Genomic DNA, 22,054 nt, shown 5'->3' on the forward strand with positions numbered 1-22,054 from the left:
AAGAGTTTCCCTGAGGTATTGACAGAAGAATCTGCTGTCTGAAAAACAATTTCAAATACTCACATTCCAGCAGGTCTTCTCCAAAATGAAAAGCTTCCCCAGGTGTCCATGACCGAAACATTCTAAAAAATTGTTTGCATTGCCCTTTGCTGAAGTTATCTCCAAGTACAACCAAACAGAAGTGCTTTCCTAGCACTGCTTATATGTACAATGCCACCAAACTGCACCTTCTTTGATGATAAGGGTGATATTTCTGGTTTTTTATTGGGTAGCAACAGGGTAAGGGGGGGGATAAACCTCCTTATTCCGGTGCAACGTCCCCTTCTGGTTTATATTCTGGTAACTTTATAAGACTGGAAAAAAAATTGCCCTCAAAATGGCCAAAGACTTTAAATATGCATGAGAAAGGCAGGAATGAAGGAAAGTGAAAGGCTAACAACCCAAGTAGAACAAGCAGAAGCAGGAGTGGGAAGCAGATCATTAGATGAGTTTCTCAAGAGTAAGGACCCCTTTGCCCTGCAGCCAAGCACTTTGCTAGATGGAACAAGAAATCAATAATGTTTGTGGAGCAAACTGCCTGAATGCACAAAGGATTGAAAGGAGTGATAAAATGAAAGTCACAAACAAACAAACAAAAAACTCCTATATAACCCATTGCTAATAGTCCACAAATTTGTTTCTGTTGAATTTAAAGTCTTCAATCCTCTTGAATTTGTTCACCCAATTAGAATCTGCTATAGCCTCTGGATAAAAAAAATGTTAAGTTCTAAAAGCTTGTCAGGCTTCCACAGTTAAGGCTCTTATACTATTTCAAAATTAGATATAAATCACAAAGCCAAGGACTTTGACCTTCCCACTGTATATATGAATTTCAGATATTATATGGGACCACTTTCACTATTCGACTCCGGTCACCCTATTTCATATAAAAAAAAAAAAAGATAGAGGAAGTGCTGGTGACCTGATGCATGCAGCCTAGTGCAAGCCCTGTCATGGGGCATGAGAAACTATTGCCACCCCATTTTAATTACAGTGTCTGGAAGAAGAGGCTGAACCCCCTCTGATTTGGAGAAAGCCTAGTTTCTTTATCTTATTAACAATAACATATCCCAGTGCTCCAGTAATTACAGACCTATTCCTGAAGCAATCAAATTGCTTATTTGAAAGAAAGACTGTTTCCCTTCCCTAATGAATGCAAAGGGTCCCCCAGAGCCCAAAGGTGATGTTATGAAAGCTCCTCTGTAACAATGAAAAGCGATCATAAATAAATGACACAGAGCTGCTCTGTTCTTAAAAATCACTGCATGATCAATTTGAGAGACATGCATACAGATGGGACTCATGAGATTTTGTTTTAATTATTCCGCCCGAAGGAAAACGATACTTTGTTCTTTGCTGGCACTATTGTACAGTGAAGCTTAAAGAGACTTGGAAAACATGATCCTATTCATCTTTCTCGAACTGCTGGCAGATACAGTTGCCTTCATTTTTTAGAGAGGAAAACAGGGGTGCAGATAGATGGGCATTTTTGATCTTAGTGGGATGTTTAAAGGATTGTATATTATCATATCCAACAAATTTTAATGCCTCTCTCCTATTCAACTGCTCTGATGATTGTTTGCATTTGAAAATCCACCAAAGGGGTGAAATTAACGACAGAAGGCTGTGAAGAAGGTGAACTTTTAATTTTAGAAGTTACCAACTTCATAACATAATTTTTTGGTTTGTTTTGTTTTTGAGGTACTGGGGGTTGAACCCAAGGTTTGACACATGTTAGACAAGCGCTTGTAATTTTAAAATGAGGTGTGTGTATGCATACATGAATGCATAGGCATGTTTGAGTATATCTTGGTTTTGGGATCAGTAGTAGGATGGAAATAGCAGAGATGAGGCTATTTTACTTCAGCCATTGTACACTGGACTATCTGCCTCCCACTGAAGCTTGTAGCAAGTGGATTAGAAGAGATTCAAATACAGTTCTGTCAGACCAGGCACTGCTGGAATAAAATCTTTCAGAATTTAAATGAAAAGCCTGGTTATGCATTGATATGGAACCCCCATGTGAGTCCTGCTGCTGCCCAGAATGGAAGTTTGCAACTAATTTTTTATTCAGGATCATCAAGAAGGCCTCTGAGAGCAGACTCAGAAATTAACTTGTATATTTCACCATGCTTAAAAAACTGAAAATTAAAACCATTGAAAATTCATAAATATGAGCCTGCAACTGTACAATTTCCAACACAGTAAACTAAAAATTCCTCAGAAGCTTGGGTATTTGTATTTCCTAAGATTCCTTACTGCAGAGTGAAGTTACCAGTTCTTCTTAGATGAGTTCCTTGATTCTGGATGACACGTGACTGCATTGCCTCTTTGCATACTTCTTAGCCACGTGACATTCATCGGGAGTCAGCAGAATTCCCTCTACCCCCAAATTCGGAGGACACTTGTTTCTACTTCTAAAAGAACACAGAAATGATTTGGAAGAGTCTCTGAAACGTGGCTATCTATATGGTTGGATGGTTTTAAGTGAATCAGCAAATCACGTTAACCAAATTCTAGCTAGTTCTGTAAAGCAATTGCTTAACTGTGGGTTGATGATTAAATCCGTCAGCTGTTCTTGTTGTTGCTTTTCATTTGTTTTGGTTTTGGATATTGTGTAGGCACAGATCAAGTGGAGCCAGTTGGACAATTTAGTCAATGCTTACAGAAAAGAAGTAGAAAATATGTGTAAAAAGGTGACAGTCCTGGGGTTGTGGTTGTGGCCTAATGGTAGAGCGCTTGCTGAGCATGGGTGAGGCACTGGGTTCGATCCTCAGCACCACATATAAATAAATAAAAATAAAGGCAATGTGTCCATTTACAACTAAAAAAATATTTTTTAAAAAAGTGACAGTCCATATGGAAAACTAGAACTTCGTTAAAGAATTAAAAGGAATTAAATGGGTTAAGCTCACCTGAAAAAAGAAAAGAAAAGAGTGAAGAGGGCTATTCCTAGCAGGAAATGAAGTCTCTGCAGAAATGATTATGCAGAGGGTCCCTCTGGGCCTTGGAACAATTAGCTCTCAGAAAATTAGAGGACAGCCTTTGTGCTTCCGGGGACTCAAGTGTAACAGGTGTCTACTGTCCCTTAGGAAAACTCTCACTCCTTCCAGCCTTTCATTTTTTATGGATGCTTGCCCCCGTGGGGTACATTCAAACCCTTGAAAGTTAAAGATTTCAAGTCATTGAAAGCCTGAATAATTGGATTCTTGGAAGACATGGAGTTTTGCAAGACTCTGCCAGAGATTATGCTTCCTGGGGTATTTTCTGTCAAAGAAAAAAAAAAAAAACTTTTCCTACTGAGTAAAAGGCAAGAACTAAGATGCCAAATTTCCTAAAGTGGAAGATGGAAAAGAGACTTTTTTTTTCCCCATGTTGCTTTACTGACTAAATCCTTAGGGCAATGTGAACAGTGGGACAAGGTGACTGGGGCAGAATCTTCCAGAGACCTGAGAAGAATGAACCCTGAGCTTCCTTCCGGTGAGTGGGGGTGTTACCAGGGGTGGGCAGAGAGCAGGGAGAGCACAAAGGCCAAGAGCAAAGGAGAGCAATTTTCTCATTTACCTGCTGAGAGCGATTAGGCATATTTATGCCAGAATGGTGTTATGAAACTGATGAAGGACAGTCTGACAGGGAGTTAATTAAGGAGACCCAGTGTTCAGAGCTGGAGCGGATCTCTGCTGCACTGTGTGGGAGGAGGAAGGTGTGGGAAAGGCGCGTCTGAGGCGGGGTGGTGAACACTTTTCCCACGAGGAGTCAACAGCTCACTCTTTCTTTCCTTCTCTCTCTCTTTTCTTTTTTTATTTTTTATTTTAGATGTTAACGAACCTTTATTTTATTCATTTATTCTATGTGGTGCTGAGAATGGAACCCAGTGCCTCACACATGCTAGGCAAGTGCTCTACCACTGAGCCACAACCCCAGCCCCACGTTCTTCTCCATCAGTAGGAGCTGATTCTCCCAGCTTTGGCCAAGGTCCAGTTTTCAGTGGCCAGGGTGGAGTGACTTTACCTAACTGGGGACGGGACTTGAAAGAAAAGAAAGAAGGATCTAGAAGGTGGCCTGTGACCACTCTCTATGGCTCAATACATCTTCAAGAATAGACTGAAACTGTCAAAAATCCAGGAACAGATTTTTTTTTTTTTGGAAGATGGTCCCCGAGGAGTGAGACAGACATGGAATGTGTGGAGGTAAGATCTGGAAGCAGAGGGGTCTCTAACACTGTAAGGAGGGTTGGGCACAGGAACCACAGTAAGCCTACCCAATGTCTGAGTGACAGAATGAGACTGGCTTGGCCTTTCAAAGTCTGCATCATACTTTAATATAAGGCTGTACGGATCAACACACAGTGGAAGAAGAGAAAGCCACTTTCACTACAGAAATCTATTTCCACTGATGATTTTAACATAAGTGTCTATACTGGCACATCCTTTTTGGAAGAAAATGCACAGTATCTATCAAAACAAAAAATTGGCATGCCCTGCCATCATGCAATAATTTCACTTAAAGGAATCTGCCCCATAAAAACAGTCATACATGTGTACAAAGCATAATTATAGGGCTGGGAATATAGCTCAGTGGTAGAGTGCTTGCCTAGTATGCACAAGGTCCTGGGCTCAACACCTAACACCACACACACACACGCACGCACGCACACACACACGCACCCACACACACACGCATTATTTGTAACAACAAAAACTGGCAAACAACTCATTGTCCTTAAACATGGAATTGATTAAATTGTTATATAAGTATATGGAAACATCTCCAAGACAATGGGAATTGATTTTTTAATATTAAGGTAAAATTCACATAACATAAAATTAACCATTACATTTTTTTCTTCTTTCTTAATTTTGGCATTACTGGGGACTGAATAAATCAAGGGGCACTCTACCTACCACTGAGCTACATCCTCAGTCCTTTTTATTTTTATTTTTTTGAAACAGGGTCTCCACATTTTTATTTTGAAACAGCTTGCCCAGCTTGACCTTGAACTGATGGTTTTCCCACCTCAACCTCTTGAGTTGCTGGGATTACAGGCCAGCGCCATCATGCCAGACCCCATTGTGTTAAAGTATACAGTTCAGTAACATTTCATTCATTCATTCACAGTGTTGTGCAACCATCACCTCTGTCTAGTTCTAAGACATTTTCAGCATTCCAAAAAGGAATCCATATCCATTAAGCACCCATTTCCCATCTCCCTTAGAAATGATTTAAAAATGTTATAATAGTATGGACAGTGATATGGCATTCATGCTTTAAAAGCCCTCCAATCTAAGTCCTATGCACATACACTTACAGAGCCAGTGAGCAGTGATTCTGGCCAGGAGCTGGAGACAGCCTGCCTAGTTTCCAATTCCTGGCTCTGACACAGACCAGCTGTGTGTCACTGGGCAAGTATGTGTCTCATCTGTGCCTCTGCTTCACAGGTGTTAATTGGGAACACAGATAGTCATGAAGAGTAAATCAACAAAGGTAAGCCTGATAGGTCACTCTTTAATCTATCTGCTTTTGTGTTGTTTGATTTTTTTTTTTTTTTAGTTAAAATCATGAGCAAATAAAGTGGAAATAGGTTTGTGTAACTGAAATAGGGAGCAGGTGTGTCGAGCAGAGTACTCTTTTTCAGGATGCTGACAGGGCTGAACCACCACAGAGGCTGCCTCTTGCTCAAAGCAAAGGCTTCAGGGAGCGCGCTTGTTCCCGTGTAAGCCACAGAGGAGTCATTCCTTTCAATCTCCTCAACAGCACAGCAGAAACACGACAGGCTTTCCTTAGCCACAAAATTCTGACTAAAATATTCATGCGAATTACCTGTTTTAGGACTCGAAATCAAGAGACTGCAGGCGACTTAGAGAGCAAGAGGAAGGGGTCTCTGTGAAGCAGAGATACCTGAAAGGGGAGGGGAGGAAGAAAGGGAGGGGGAGGAAAAGACAAGAGGGACCCGAATCAGTTAAGGTGGAGGAAAAGAAGAAAAGAGAGTCAGAAGGACAAGGAAATGGGCAAGCATGGAGGAAACCCAGCGCTACTGGGACAGCCGACTGGCTCTGTTCAGGCTGAAACAGAGAATGCAAAGAGCATTTCAATCAAAAGCTCAAGGGAGCCGTAAGAGAAGCACCCGGGATTTCATTTTCTGCAGCAAGGTCAAACAATGCAAAGCGGCTGAGCACAGAGGAAGGCGCATGGCCACCGTGGAACTTCCATGTGGCAGCTTCTTTCCATGTCTGCCCTCAAGGGTGACCAATCCCCACCTCCCAAGGCCTGAAGAAACCACTGTGTGGACAATCCCTTGATTAGCCCTCAACTTCTCCCTCTGAACATAGCCTCCATCAGACTCTGGGATGCCATAGGTGCTGGGATACTTAGGAGGTAGTAAACAGAAAGCTCAGGTCCTGTCAATTCCTTCTCAGGAGGAGGTAGAAATGCAAGTCCGGAACTTACAAAATGAAAAAAGCAGTACTGTATGGAACTTGTGTCATTCCAAAGAGAATATTTTAAAACTCAGATGCTACAGAACCTACCAGAAATGAGAGACATAGCTGGCATTGTGCTAGCAGAGATTTTCAAGTATCTTAAGGTTTCTTTTTTTTTGTGATTCTGCTGACTTAATGAAGTATCTTGAAAAGGGTAAGCAGGGCCTGGCATCTTCCAAATGGCGATTTTGCTTCTGATAATTTTCCAGAAAAATTAAATGTGCTGGGAAGGATAAATTACAGTTTGATGTGAGTTGTCTTGTTAAAATGTCATTCCTCTTCCCCAGCAACCTACTTCCCGTCTCATTAAGCCAGTTGACTGGATCTATCTAGACAATTATGATGGTGATTTACTACCTTAATGCTCAGTTGTTCCTGGGAGCAGAGGGGTGGGGGCAGGGACAGCACATTCCCATCTTCAGTGGCTCTTGGCGGGATGATCAAGTCCTCAGCTGTAGCGTTAAACACAGCAATAGGAAGCAGAGACACAGTAAAGCATTTTCACTGCTGTTATGAGCCGAGATATAAAATGAGATTTATTTGCAACAATCTGATAGAGAAAATTGAGTCCTGGGAATTGATGTCCTAGAAAGGCTTTCAAGTCACCCAGGAGTTACTGTAGGATGTGAGTCACACAGCAGGGAAAAAAAAAAAAGAGTTGAGGAGGGGAAAAAAACTGAGCTTTGACATTTTCTGCAGCCACTGTTAAAGATAAAGGAATTGACCAGTTTGTACAATATGAAATATGGTCATAATTACAGTCGTCCCTGGTCTAGTTTCTCCTCACAGTTGGATACCTTGAGCCCTTAAATTGATGCCATAATTCAGCTTTTTTGCTTTTTAGAAAAAAATGCAGCTCTTCTGCCAATGTGATGCCAAATAAACAAAATCCCCAAAATGACACTTTTCTAATTCCAAAGGTTTAATCCTAGCAAGAAATCTCACATAGTAGTAATGTTTTATCCTCTAGCCTTTTACATTTTATTTCTTAAATTCTCCAAAAATGATTGTTGAAATTTGAGTTTAATAATATTTTAATCCCAAGTTAATAAATAAGAATGGAAATTAGAGTTGATGTCCAATTCCACTGACTCAAGTATTCTTTTTTTTTTTTTTTAATTTTTATTGTTGGTTCAAGTATTCTTTGACAGCCCATATTTGCCATGGTTTTGATGTGCATGTGACATTGTAGGCCACTTTCAGAAGATACTTATGATTTTCCCATTTGCATAATCCATTTAGTGCTTCCAGAAGATTTCCCATGTCAACAAGTCTGCACACTGCCAGAGGTCACAGGTAGAACTAAAAAAAAGTACAAGAGTTCCTGAATATAGTAGGGCTTTGCCAAAGTCCCGGATCGCCCCTTCCCTGCTGGCTTATTTCATTCTTATGAATAAGCAATGAAAGTCTGAGACTTCAGGACACCAGGAGATTGCAATGAGTTTTCTGCTGGATCTTCGTGTTCTTCCCAAGATAATGCTAGAAGACATTTATGTAAGACTCACACTTGCTTTGGTGGCAGTAATTTTTCCAAAAGTTTTAGCCATCTGGACTCCCCTTTTACTCGATATTGGGATTTTGGGCCTCTCATCTGCAGCTGTGTCTATGAACAACCAGATGACAGCCTCAAAAAAGTAAAACCTGACCATTTATTATCCCCTCTAGAAAGAGATGAGGATTGTGCTAACAATCAAGGTCACAGTCAGTCATACTCCTACCTCATCGGAGGCAACACTGGGGGACTCCATGGTCAGCTTTCTTTTATTCTTCTCAAAGTTTGGTAAGAATTTTGCATTCATTTCTTGCTCTATTTGTGAATATGTACAATCTGTCTTTCTGGGAAAAGTGCATACAGTGTTTCTGTATCTTGCTTCAGTCTCAATTTGTTACTTTCATCTTTTTTCCCAAGAGACAAGAGACCTGACTAGTTGTGTGGTGGGTGACAGTCTTTATTCAGTATAGAAAGAGTAATTGCATCAAGAGTGTCCCCCAATTTAATTAATTAATTAATTGATTAATTAATTTTTGTGTCAGCAGTGCTTAACCACTGAGCCACCTCCCCAGCCCTTTTTATGTCTTAGTTTGAGACAGGATCTTGCTGAGTTGATGAGGCTGACTTTGAACTTGTGATCCCCCTGCCTCAACCTCCCAGGCCGCTGGTATTACAGGCTTCATGTTTGCATTGTATTTATATGTTATTTATTTCTTGACCATTAAGTATGCTTGGATAAGACCGTTAAGTCCAATTTTGTGGAAATATTTTTGCTATTTCATGATCATTCATCTTTAAGTCCAAAGGATATCTATTCTTCCTTGTTTTCTTCCCCACTTACGCCACCTTAGTTTTCTCTGCTTTCTAGACTTATGCCACATTACAAAGCCAAAAATCTATCCAGTTTAAAGACTATATGAGAAATTTTAAGAAAAATGAATGTAGATCTCCCTTAGAAAAGATACTCTGGATGATTAGTTACCTCTTTTTCTGATTATTAAGGCTGACTTTTGAAATTCTTTCTTCTGAAATAATTATAGACTAACAAAGTTGTAAACGTAAGATATAGAATTGTATATGCTCTTCACCTGCCTTCCTCCAATGGTGACATCTCATGTAACGGTAGTCCAATATTAACACCAGTAAAATGTCTAGGATAACACTGTTACCTAGACCATGGAATAACACTGTTACCTAGACCATGGAGATCTTACTCAGGTTTCACATATCCTCATCTCTGTATGTGTGTGTGTGTGTGTGTGTGTGTGTTTAGAGTTCACCACCTGTAAGATACAGAATGATGTCATCACTGCTGGGCATCTTGGGGCATGCCTGTAATCCCAGCAGCCCTGGAGGCTGAGGCAGGAGGATCGAGAGTTCAAAGCCAGCCTCAGCAATTTAGCGAAGCTAAGCAACTCCGTGAGATCCTGTCTCTAAATAAAATACAAAATAGGGCTAGGGATGTGGCTCAGTGGCCAAGTGCCCCTGAGTTCAATCCCCGGTACCCCACTACCACCAAAAAAAGAGACCTTGTCTCCAAATAAAATATGAAATAGGGCTGAGGAATCCCCAACCTCTCTCCCCCAACAACAACAAAAAAATTGTACCATCACCACAAAAGAACTTCCTTATCTACCCCATCATATTCACATCCTCCTTCCCTCCCCTTCCCCTAGCATATGGCAACCATTACTCTGTTCTCTAGTTCCATACTTCTGTCACATCCAGGATGTTATAGATGGAATTGTACTATTTATAACATGCTATCTGTAATATGCTATGGCTTAAATGTGTCCCCCCAAAAGTTCATGTGTTGTTGGTTTAGGAAACGACTTCCTTAACAAGACTTCTGAAGTGCAACAATAAATGGGATGGCATCAAACTAAGAAGGTTCTTTACAGCAAAGGAAACAATCAAAAATGTGAAGGGAGAGCCTGCAGAATGGGAGAAAATCTTTACCATGCACACCTCAGAGAGAGCATTAATTTCCAGGATATTATAAAAAACTCAAAAACTTAATACCAAAACAAAAAAACAAAAACAAAAACAAAACAAAACAAACAAACAAAAAAACCCAATCAACAAATGGGTAAAGGAACTGAACAGACACTTCACAGAAGAAGAAATAAAATTGATCAACAAATTTATGAAAAAATATTCAACATCTCTAGCAATTAAAGAAATACAAATCAAAACTACACTGAGATTCATCTCACTCTGGTCATAATGGCAATTATAAAGAATACAAGTAGCAATAAATGTTGGTGAGGATGCGGAGAAACAGGTACACTCATACATTGCTGGTGGGACTGCAAATTGGGGCAACCATTATGGAAAGTGGTACGGACATGCCTCAGAAAACTTGGAATGGAAACACCATTTGACCCAGTTATCCCACTCTTCAATTTATACCCAAAGAACTTAAAATCAGCATATTATAATGACAGAGACACATCAACATTTATAGCACCTCAATTCAGGTAGCTAATCTATGGGACTAACATAGGTATTCTTCAATTGATGAATGAATAAAGAAAATGTGGCATATATACACAATAGAATATTACTCAACCTTACAGAAAAATGAAATTACGGCATTTGCCAGTAAATGGATGGAGCTGGAGATTATGCTAAGCGAAATAAGCTAATCCCCAAGAACAGAGGTCCAAATGTTTTCTCTGATATGTGGATGTTAATTCACAATAAGGGGAGGAGGTAAGGGAAGAATAGTGTATTCTGGATTATACAGAGAGGAGTGAATGGAGGGGAGGGGAGTAGAATGAATAAGACATCATTATCTTATATACATATATGATTACATGACTGATGTGATTCTACATCATTTACAACCAGAAGAATGAGAAGTCATACTCCACTATGTATGATGTGTCAAAATGCATTCTACTGTCATGTATAACTAATTAGAACAATTTTTTAAATGCAAAAACCAATAAATAAATAAATAAAAGTTCATGTGTTGGAAACCTAATCCCCAAGTTCATATGCCAATGGTATTTGGTGGGGGGGCCTTTGAGAAGTAATTAGGGTTAGAGGAGGTCATGAGCCTGGGGCCCTTGTGGCAGGATCAGAGGCCTCATAAGAGGAAAGAGACCTGAGCTGACACCTCCCTTTGTTCTTACCATGTGATTCCCCTCTGCCATGTGGTCAGACATCAAGAAGGCCCTCACCAGCTGCTGGCACCTTGATATTGGACTTCCTTGTCTCCAGAACTGTGTGAGAAACAAATTTCTTTTCTTTACATATTGCCTAGTCTATGGTGTTCTCTTATTACGACAGAAAACAGACTAGGGAGTATGTAAACTTTCGAGATTGACTTTTTTCACTAGGCACAATGCCCTTGAGATCCATCCGGGTTGTCACGGGTGTCAGCAGTTCACTCTTTTTATGGATGAGTAGTACATTCCACTGTGTAGATATGCCAGTGCCCATTTAACCATGCATGCTTTGAGAGACGTCTGAGTTCTGCTCAGGTTTTTGTTATTACAAAGGTGCCATGAACACTCACGTGTTCACAGATTTATTTTATGTTCCTGTTATAAATGCACAAGAGCAAATGATTGCTAGGTTGTATAGAAAGTGTTTATTTAGTTTTATAAGAAACTGCCAAACAACTTTACAGGGTGGCTGTACATCTTATATTTCTACCAGCGGTGTAGGAGAGATCTAGTTTTTCTGCATCTTTGCCACTACCAAATTTTTTGAGAGGTAAATGAATATCAAAACATTGTTAAGGGTCTGGGTTGTGGCTCAGTGGTACGGCATTTGCCTAGTATGTGTGAGGCACTGTGTTCAATCCTCGGGGCCACATACAATACATAAATAAATGAAGGTATTATTTTCATCACAACTAAAAAAATATTTTTAAAAAATGTTAAGAAGTGACACAGCTCAGCAACCTGTGCGAAAAGAGATATTTGGCTTGTGTATGAGCCTCGGAGCATCATTTTAGGATGGTTCGCAACAATTATTATAATAAATTTCCCTGCGCCTCTCAGCCTGTAGCCATGAATCAGTTAGCAATGCCTGCAAGTGACAGAAAACCCAACTATGGTCATTTAAGCATACGGGGCTATTTTTCACATAGAACAAGATATTCAGAAATCAGCAACAGCAGAAGCTCAAAGATGATGATTGCTGCAGCCTCAGGAATCACGTCCACATTCCTTCAGGAAGAGAGAAGGAGAAAGGCCATGTTTGTATAAAGAGGTAAAGTGTTGTCCCAGGAACACAGTCTTCTGTTTTTGTCATGTCGCCCAGGACACCGTCTTGGATCTTGCTATGGTTTGAAGATGGCTTGAGTGCGTCCCCCACAGGTCCGTGTGTTAGATGCTGATCCCTGTGTGGCAGTGTTGAAGTGGTGGAATCTTTACAAAGCAGGGCCCACTGGAAGGGCCTAGTGGAAGCGGGTAGGTCACTGGGGGAGGGGTGCCCTTGGGAGGGCATTTATGTAGTTCTTATGAGACCCTGGGTTAGTTTCTGGAAGAACAAGTTGTTATAAAAAGGACAAGCCTGGCCTGTGAATTGCTCTGGGTTCCTGTCTTGCCAGGTGATCTCTCTCTCTTGTACTCAGTCCCATCATGAAGGCATCCACCATGTCACGATGTAGTCAGGAGGCCCTCACCAGAGCCAAGCAGATGCTGGTGCTGTGCTCTTGAGTCTCCAAAACAGTGAGTTAAATAATTTCTCTGCTTTATAAAAAAGATATATTGTTATGCAACAGGAAACAGACTAATCCAGATCCCCTCATAGTTGGAACACTGTAGAGAGAGGGTCCTGGAATATTGATTGGGTCAGGCATACAACTGTTGCAGAAACCCTAACATCAGATTGGAGTTGTAGCTCAGTGGTAGAGTGTTTGCTTAGTACATGTGAGGCACTGAGTTCTATCCTTAACATCACATATACATAAATAAAATAAAGGTATTATGTCCAACCATAACTTTAAAAAAATACACACACACACACACACACACACACACACACACACACACACATATATATATATATATATATATATATGATAGATATGAGATAATTATTTTTTTTTAAAAAAACTAACATAACCCTCCATAGCTTAATGCCGATATGGCACCTCTACCATACCAAACATCCAGTTCCCTTTTATATTGCTGTTCTACCATACTCACATGTCTCCAATTCCTGTGTTTATATGGCTATTTAGCTCTTTTATGGTTTGAATATAGTTCAAGTGTGTCCACCAGAGGTTATATGTTGGGAGTTTGGTCCTCAGCAATGTATGAGATGATAGAATCTTCAAGAGTTAGATGTTATTGAAAGGTCATAGAGAGCACTGCTCTTTAAAGGAATTAATATAGTCGTCATCAGACTCTAGTTGGTTCTTGAGAGAGGTTTGGCCTGTCCCTAAATTCTGGCTTCCTGTCTTACCATATAATCTCCCCGTTTTACACATACTTCTGCTATTGTAATGCCATCTGCCATAAATCCTTTATTGAGTTGAGTAGAAGGCAGTACCATGCTCTTGACCATCCAAAATTTTTAACTAAATAAATCTCTTTTCTTCCTAAGTTACTTAGCCTCAGGTATTTTGATATAGCAACACGAAATAGACTAATGCAGGTTCTTGCCATCATGTTTATACATAGCCAGAAAGAAGGAGGAAAGCAGAATAGGAGGAAATACTCCTTTGTTCTTATGGACATGACTAGAAAGTTTCCCACACAATTGTCCCTTCAATTCTATTAATCTAACTGTAGCAACATTTCTCCACTTAGCTGCAAGGGAGGTTGGGAAGTATGGTCTTTATTCTAGAAGGACATATGATTATCTAGAGTTTCTATTAGTGGAACAAGCTTGTAGAAATTAGAGAGAAACTAGCCGGAGCAAGTACAATGTCTTCCATGTTTGGGACTGGGAAGAATTACTACTATTGAGGGCAGAGGTTCTCAACCAGAGGCAAGTTTGTCCACCAGGGGACATTTGGCAATGTCTGGACGTATCATTGGTTATAACAACTGGGAATGTGTAAACTATGAATATCTGGTGGATAGATGCTGGTAAATACCCCACAACGCACAATATAGCAACCTATGATAAAAAGGAAATTATTTAGCCAAAAATGTTAATGGCGCTAAGGTTGAGACATCCTGCCTTATGGACCTATCTTTCAAAACCTCAGCCCTCTGGGCTTTCCTTTTGTGCTTTTCTCGGAAAGTTTCCAAGACTAGTGTCCTCTTAGGTGAGATCTGGGTGATAGCAATGCACTTCTAATGAATTAGAATTAGAACAGTGGTTCCCACTATGACACTGGGAAGTTTGCCACTGGTCATTTTAATAAGGAAATGAAACATGTTGACCCTGTGTATGGTTCCATAGTCACTGTTACCAACCCAGCTTTTGTCCTGATGAGCAAGATTTCCTTTTTGGCATTTCCCAAGCTAGTTAATAACATATATCATCTCACTAATCCAGAGGAAAGAAGTAAATCTATTCAATTAAAGACAAGTGTAATTTTGTACAATTAATCATAGTCTTCTTAAGGGAAAATAAAAATAATTTGTTTTCAGTAAGAAGGAACCCATAATTATTCAGTGAGAGAGGAAAAGCCTATTCATGAATATATCATGTTTACTCTGAACGTGGGGAAATACATTGCAGTTTTTGCTGTTCGTCTTGGGCAGGAAAAAACGGTGTGTTAAATCTCGGCTTTTCTGCTTCTGATAATCTGCTTTAATGATAGATTAAAAATCCAGTTTGGCATTTCGGGACATAAATCTCCAATAATCAACCTGAGGGAACAGCACCAAACCCTCCAGAGAGGTTTCTAACATGAGACGATGACACTTCTTAATAAACTCAGAATTAGTGATGTCACTTGTCACCGGTTCTGCCAGAAGAAGCAGGAAAATGACACGGTTGCTCCAGTGACCACTCAGAAGTTATGTTCCATAAATCTGCAAAATCAACTTCTGGAAATCCTCCCCTGGGATGAAGATATACGATGTGTCAGCCATGCATCCAGCAACCTTTTATTATTTAAGGTTGTTATGTAGAGATCAGGCATTTTTCTTACAGACAGAGACAACCATATTATTCTTTGTTTCCTACTTCCGTGGATCTGAGCTCTGTCCTTGTAGTTCTTCATAGGACTTCATAATCATCTTCTAAAACTTCATTTCACAGTAATTCATATATTACTTTTACATTTTTATTTAATTTCCATCTTCTTTTATATTTTTCATATCCTTATTATTTGCCTTTCTAATCAAGTAGAGAAAAGTTTCACTTCCTATACTTTATTTTTTTTATATAATATCTGGTAAGTTCCTTATATAAACAACACATCTGTAGTGATTTTTATGTTTTGGTTTTATCCTTTTTTTTTTTTTAATTTTTTTGGTGGTGCTGGCGATTGAACCCAGGACCTTGTACATGCTAGGCAGGCACTCTATCACTGAGCTAATCCCCATCCTTTTATCTGCGTTTAATACCTTAGCTATTAGTGTGAGACAGCATGAAATTACTTTGTTCTTACTATTAAAGAATAAAAAACAATTTGGAACACACACAAAAAAAGAAGAGAGAATAAAAGATCCATATTTTATGTGATCACGAGATATTGTAAGTAGGAAAAGAAATGCACATAGATACACAAAAGTCGTATTTAGAACTTTAATTTGTTGTATCTGCTGATACCTGGTAAAGGTTATTTAAAGCAGATTGCATGTGAAATGTTACGCTTCTAGAACAATGAAAGGAAACTTTCATATTCCTGTTCCTTCGTTCCAGTCCCACGAAGGGAATATTGTCCTGTGTCCCGGGTGCCTTGTCATGCTCCACCCCACACCAGCTGTGGGTCCATGAGAAGTTGTCTTAGCTTTAACAAGCCTCACTTGCCTTGTGCATCAAACAGGGATTATGGAACCTTCCTTTCAAGGCTCTTGTGAGTGTAGAGTTAAATGAGTTGATGCACAAAGCAACTAGCATATTGCTTGGTAGTGTCAGAGTTCTTGGGCTACAAGCAATAACTGCCAAACTTAAAAGAGAAAAGCACGTTTATTTGAATGTTCTTGGGTACCTTACAGAAGCCAGGAAGAGGTGAGCAACGGGGTTTCAGAACAGGAAGTCCTGACTATTTTTTGTGCACAGACATCTTGACAGACGATTGAACTCATTTTCAACCACTCTTGGTTCTTTGGAAGATTTCATTCCCAGGAGAAAGACGCTCAGTGCTCTCGATTAGGTCACCTGGTTTTACAAAGGCTGGGGGATTGGGTTAAGTCTTTGGCAGCCTCACCAGACCCAAAGAAAAATGGAAAAGATGTCAGACAAAAGACAGATATCCACTAGAATGGCACATTGTGCTCAGGAAATGTCAATTTCTTTTTGGTCACCCATTTTTCACTGTTTTATATCTTGCAGTATGTGTGTTTCTATGACATTATGAGATCTAATAAATTTTTCACAGTTGATAAAGAGGCTCTCTTCCCTCCCTGAGTGTATTCCACCTCATCCTAGACACTTCTATCGTTCAAGAGAGACTCTGCCCTCTGGCTCATAGTCTTCCCTCTTTACCCTAAACCCAGTCATCAGCTTGATGGACTTCTAGATACACAGGGTCATGCTCCTCAACCGCAGCCTCTCGCCCCTTTAACTCTTCACTCTCAATGACCTTGTCCCCAAGTCTGTCTCAACCAACCATTCCTACAGTTATCTAGAAAATCACCAATGCAGACACCATTTCTTGGAACACTACCAACCTCCAAACCTTCTAGCTTGCTTTCCCAAACCAGTCTGCATTTCCTCTCTTCTCTTACCTCTTCCTGCTTTAGTGTCTTCCTTATACAATCGGAATTCCCTGGCACCATCATTAAGGTCATTCCCTTGTCTATCAGTGACTCCCCTTAGTTGTTCATTTTCCATACTTGTGTGAAAAAAATTAACAATGCTGGGTAAATTTGATAGCCCCTTAGGTTCCCCCAGGTGCAGAGGACTTCTGGGGAAATGACAGCCATCAGCCTCAAGGGGATCCTCAGTGTACTCCAGAAAATCCACTGCATTTATCTGGTCATCTCACCCTGTCATTCTCTGTTCTATTAAAAAGCATTTTAAATACTCCATGTCCTGAAATAATCAACCTTTCTCCACCTTCCCCGTGGCCACCCCAATCCAGTTCACTATAACCTCATTTCTGGATCACTATTATAGCTTCCTATTTGGTTTCTATACGTTATCCTTTATTCCCTCCTAATCCATTTGCCCTCATGTACACAAGGTATTTATTTATTTATTTATTTACTTATAGATAATCTTTCTCTCCTCCACGTGTCCTCTGCCTCATCCTAGAACCCAGGGGTACTTTACCACTGAGCTGCATCCCTATCTCTTTTGGCAAGGGGGTGGGGATGGGGTGGGGGGTACCAGGGATTGAACCTAGGGGCACTTAATCATTGAGCCTGTCCCCAGCCCTTTTTTATTTTTTATTTTGAGACAGGGCCTCAATAAGTTGTTTAGGGCCTCACTAAGTTGCTGAGGCTGGCTTTGAACTTGGGATCCTCTTTCTCAGGCCCCCAAGCCTCTGGGATTACAGGCATGAACTACTGTACCAGGTCCCCACCATTTAAAAAATATATATATTAGTTGTAGATAGTCACAATACCTTTATTTATTTATTTTATATGGTGCTGAGAATCAAACCCAATGCCTTACACATTCTAGGCGAGTGCTCTACCACTGAGTCACAACCCCAGCCTCCGCTCCCCTTTTTTTTAATGATTTTTTTTCGGTATTAGGAATTGAACCTAGGGCCCTGTGAATGCCAGTCAAGCTCTGTGCCACTGAACTACATACCCAGCTGTTTTTTGAGATGGGGGTCTCACTAAGTTGCCGAGTCTGGTCTTAAACCTGCCACAGCCTCCCAGGTAGCCAGAGTTGCAGGTGTGTACCACCATGCTCAACCCAAAGTTATCTTTTAAATTTGTTCTCTATCATCTTTAAAATGTACTTTAGAATCTGCAATGTGTTTTCTGAGGCCTAGCACGACCTCACCCATGTTTCTTCTTCTTCTTCTTTTTTCTTTCTCATATTGTTTTACTATGTCCTTCTCACATTTCAGGCTCACTGGACTGATGCTCAGTTGCAGGGACAGTGTCCCTCTTGTGTCATTTCATAGTCAGGTACGTGTGCCTCTCTTCTCCGTTTTTAACCTCCAGCTCCATTACCTTCTTCACCTGATTAACCGTTTCTCACTTGCCAAGACTCAACTCATAAGCTATCTCCTTGAGGACTTTCTCCTGATGACCCAAGCTAAGCTAATTGCCCCTGTTATGCACCCCCATGGCCCCTCCACTTTTCTTTCATAATGTTTGTCACAACTATAATGGCTTGCCGAACATCTATCTTCCCATCAGACTATAAACAATACGAGGGGATTAGCTATTGTTCATCATCACTCCCTTAGGCCCTTAACCAATGAGGAGATGCAATGAATGAAAGTCTTCTGTGGTAGGTGATTCCAATGAGCTCAACTAAAGTATTCCATTGCTTTCTTGAAAATGGAGGAAATGGAAATCTTTTGCTACTGCTCATAAAATATCATGTAAACCAACAGATTTTTTCCCCCAATGTTAATATTTCTCTCATCTTTATTTTAAAATTGGCTTGGGTCTTCAAAAATACTAGTTAATCCCTCAATTTAACAAAAAATCACCAATCAAATATTAATAGAAAAACTTGAAAATAGCTGTTATCACATAGAGTTTTAGAGTTAGCTTTCCCTTCATTGATGTGGATCTGTGTTTGCAATATATTTTTACTTTTCTATTCTTTTATTTTTGAGATGTGGTCTTGCTGTGTTGTCCAGGCTGTTCTCAAGTACTTAGGCACCTCAGCCTTACACTTAGCTGGGACTACAGGCATGTGCTACCATACCTAGCATGCAACATATTTTTAAAGTATTGAATGTATATAATATGTAGTGTATTTTTTTTCCTGTGAAGGTTATTCTTAGATCATGTCATAAAATTAAATATTTTGATATTTGTGGTACTCCACAAAAAAATTCTGTCTTTTGGTTGCCATTTGTGCTATTACTATAGGCTGGTATGTGTTAACATTTCTCTGTTCTAGAAAAGATGAGGATGAAACATACTATGGTGATTCAGTGTCCAATGAGCACTGCTTTAAGTATCTATATCTATTTCTCTTTGATTCACCACTTTATTCATAGCTCCAAAACAGCTCCCAGAATTCCACATAAGTCCAGGCTTGTGCTAAAATGAGGATGTGATTGATGCTAATAGGTAAACACAATTTATCATGTTTTTCTGAGAATTGGAACTTTAGAAACATATCTGAGAGTGTCCTTCACAAAAAACCTGTCTGAATGGAGCCCTCCAATCGCACATATATTTTTGATTCATTGATTTGAAAAGAAGGAAAGTTAGAAACCAGGAATATGATTGACACATTTTGTCTGATACACCAAGAAGGAATAGAGATAAGAAGAAAAAAGCAAATGCAAGAAAGAAGAGAAAAAGCTTTCTGACCTAAGAAACTGAATAATGATATAAAGTAAGTGTCTCAATTTGATGGCTAGAACACAATTCTCTGACATATAAGCTCAGAATTTCCACTGAAAGAAGGTGCCACTGGTATTAGGAACTGTGAGTTGACAGCTTGTGTGAAATGTTTTACACAGAATCAACTCATCTTGTACCTGTAAATAACCTCCTGTCAATATTATTGTCCCTAAAGAAATTTTAACTCAGAAAGTTTAATAACTTGCCCAAGATCACAAGCTTGTGATATAGCCACAATTCAAATTCAGATAGTGTAAATCTAGAGTTAAAAAAGATGCTATATGGCCAATCTTGTAAATATTTACAGAATCTTGCCTAACTACTTAAACTGTGTTCTATATGTTGAATGAAAACTATTCGTGTTCTAGTTTGTCACTTTCTAGAAAATTCCTTGCAGCTGATTTATTCTCTTTATTCAACAAAGGGGAAAAGAATACTTTCCATGGTTTTTGTTAAGAATCATTGACTTTAAAATTCCTGTGGTCTAGGGGTTACTCTTAACAAATTAGCCAAATAAATGAATATGTTATGATGAATTTCAATCCTTTTCTCCTATTATAGATTATATAGAATTCCATAAATATTTTATTCACCAACTCACTAACGTAAGCAAACAATGAGTACGGACACCCAGAGGGGACTAGTTCTTGCTCCTTATAGGACAGACACTTGTTTAACTTTTTGTATCTTCCTCGGACCTTATCACCTCCTTTTCAGTTTCTTTACATATTATATGCTGCATCCTGGTTCTGGGATCCACTACTAGTTTCTTAGAACAAAATATCTCCAGATGTCATGAGGTATTGAGCTCAGGTACTTTAAAAAGAGAGCAATGCAGTCATTACTTGAGGAGAGAAAATGGTGCATATTTTGCATTTAAGATAGAACTTGTTTTGAACAAAGATCCTGTGGGAGGAGAAGCTCCTATGAGTTTATCTGACCTTCTGTGCAGTGATCTGTCTACCCGAGTCTCCTTTAATGAACTGCCTCCCACTCTAGCTCCTGGCAATGGCTTTTGGCTATGGTGGCACCTTCATCTTTGAGCACCCCATTCACACAGCATCCCCTGCCAAGCATTCTCCATGGAGAGCTAGTCCATCAGTGATGATGACCAGCCAAATTCTCTGTCTGGAGCTGGGGTTATAGCCCAGCGGTAGAGCACTTGCTTCGCACTTGTGAGGTACTGGGTTTGATCCTCAGCACCACATAAAAAATAAATAAATAAATAAAATAAAGATATAAAAAAATTTTAAAAACTTCTCTGTCTGGAGCAGAAGGAGTCAGAATTTAGCTTGCACTGAGAAGCCCTGTAGTGCTAGAGCAGTCATTTCCCACCATGTAAATGTTGTTAAATAAATAGGGAAAGTGGGTCTGGGAGAAGAAGGTGAAATTTGGAACAGTGAAGTGCAGAGAAGAGGGATCTTGTGGCCTCAGAGAGAATTAAGGAGGTAGACAGATGTGCTGCTTTGTTCCTTGAGGCTACCTAATTATCAGTTGCAGTTCCCATGGGGCTCCAGCCTGTGCTTATATCACGATGTTGTGTACGATAATTCCCTTCCTATTTGAATTGCTTTAGTGGGTTTCAGTTCTTGCAACCAGAAAATCTCAACTACAATTAAAATGGCCTAAAGACTGTTTCTAGATTTGGGTTTGTGTGTACGTGGCACATTTTCAGAGCTCTGGGACAACCAGACAGTAGTTAGAAGGGCAGGCTCTATCCCCAGACTGCCTGAGTAGAAATTCCAGTTCTGCCACTTACTGCTTATGTGATCTTGCACAATCTTACGTCTCTGTGCTTTGATTTCCTTGTTTTCAAACATGAGGGTAACCATATTTTTCTATATCATAGTTTGTGAGGATTAAACACTTATAAATAATGCACTTGGTACATAGTATTTAATTACCCAAGGAGCATTAGCTGTTATCTTAGCAAGGCCTTGCTTTTATATATACATGCCCTCCTACACACACTCAAGCACAGAAACATATGTAAGTATGTGCATATGTGCATTATAATAATGCACACATGCCTATAATAATACATACTTATAATAAAATATTATGTACATATATATGCATATATATTTACACATATATACCTGATTATCTGGCCCAAGTTTGAAGCTGTATTCCTGCCCTTTGTTTTTTTTGTTTTTTATTTTTTGGTACTGGTGATTAAATCTAGGGCACTTTACTACTGAGCTACATCCCAGCCACCCCACCCCCCTTTTTAATTGATTCTTTTTTAAAAATATTTTTTCAGCCGTAGATGGACACAATATCTTTATTTATTTTTATGTGGTGCTGAGGATCGAACCCAGTGTCTCACATGTGCAAGGCAGGAGCTCTACCACTGAGCTACAGCCCCAACCCTAATTGGTTCTTTTTAGTTATACATGGAATATATTTTATTCTAATTAGGGCCCCAGTCTTGTGGACATACATGATGGTGGGATTCACTGTGG

The sequence above is a fragment of the Marmota flaviventris genome, chromosome 3, assembly GCF_047511675.1.
Source record: "Marmota flaviventris isolate mMarFla1 chromosome 3, mMarFla1.hap1, whole genome shotgun sequence".
NCBI classification, from domain to species: domain Eukaryota; kingdom Metazoa; phylum Chordata; class Mammalia; order Rodentia; family Sciuridae; genus Marmota; species Marmota flaviventris.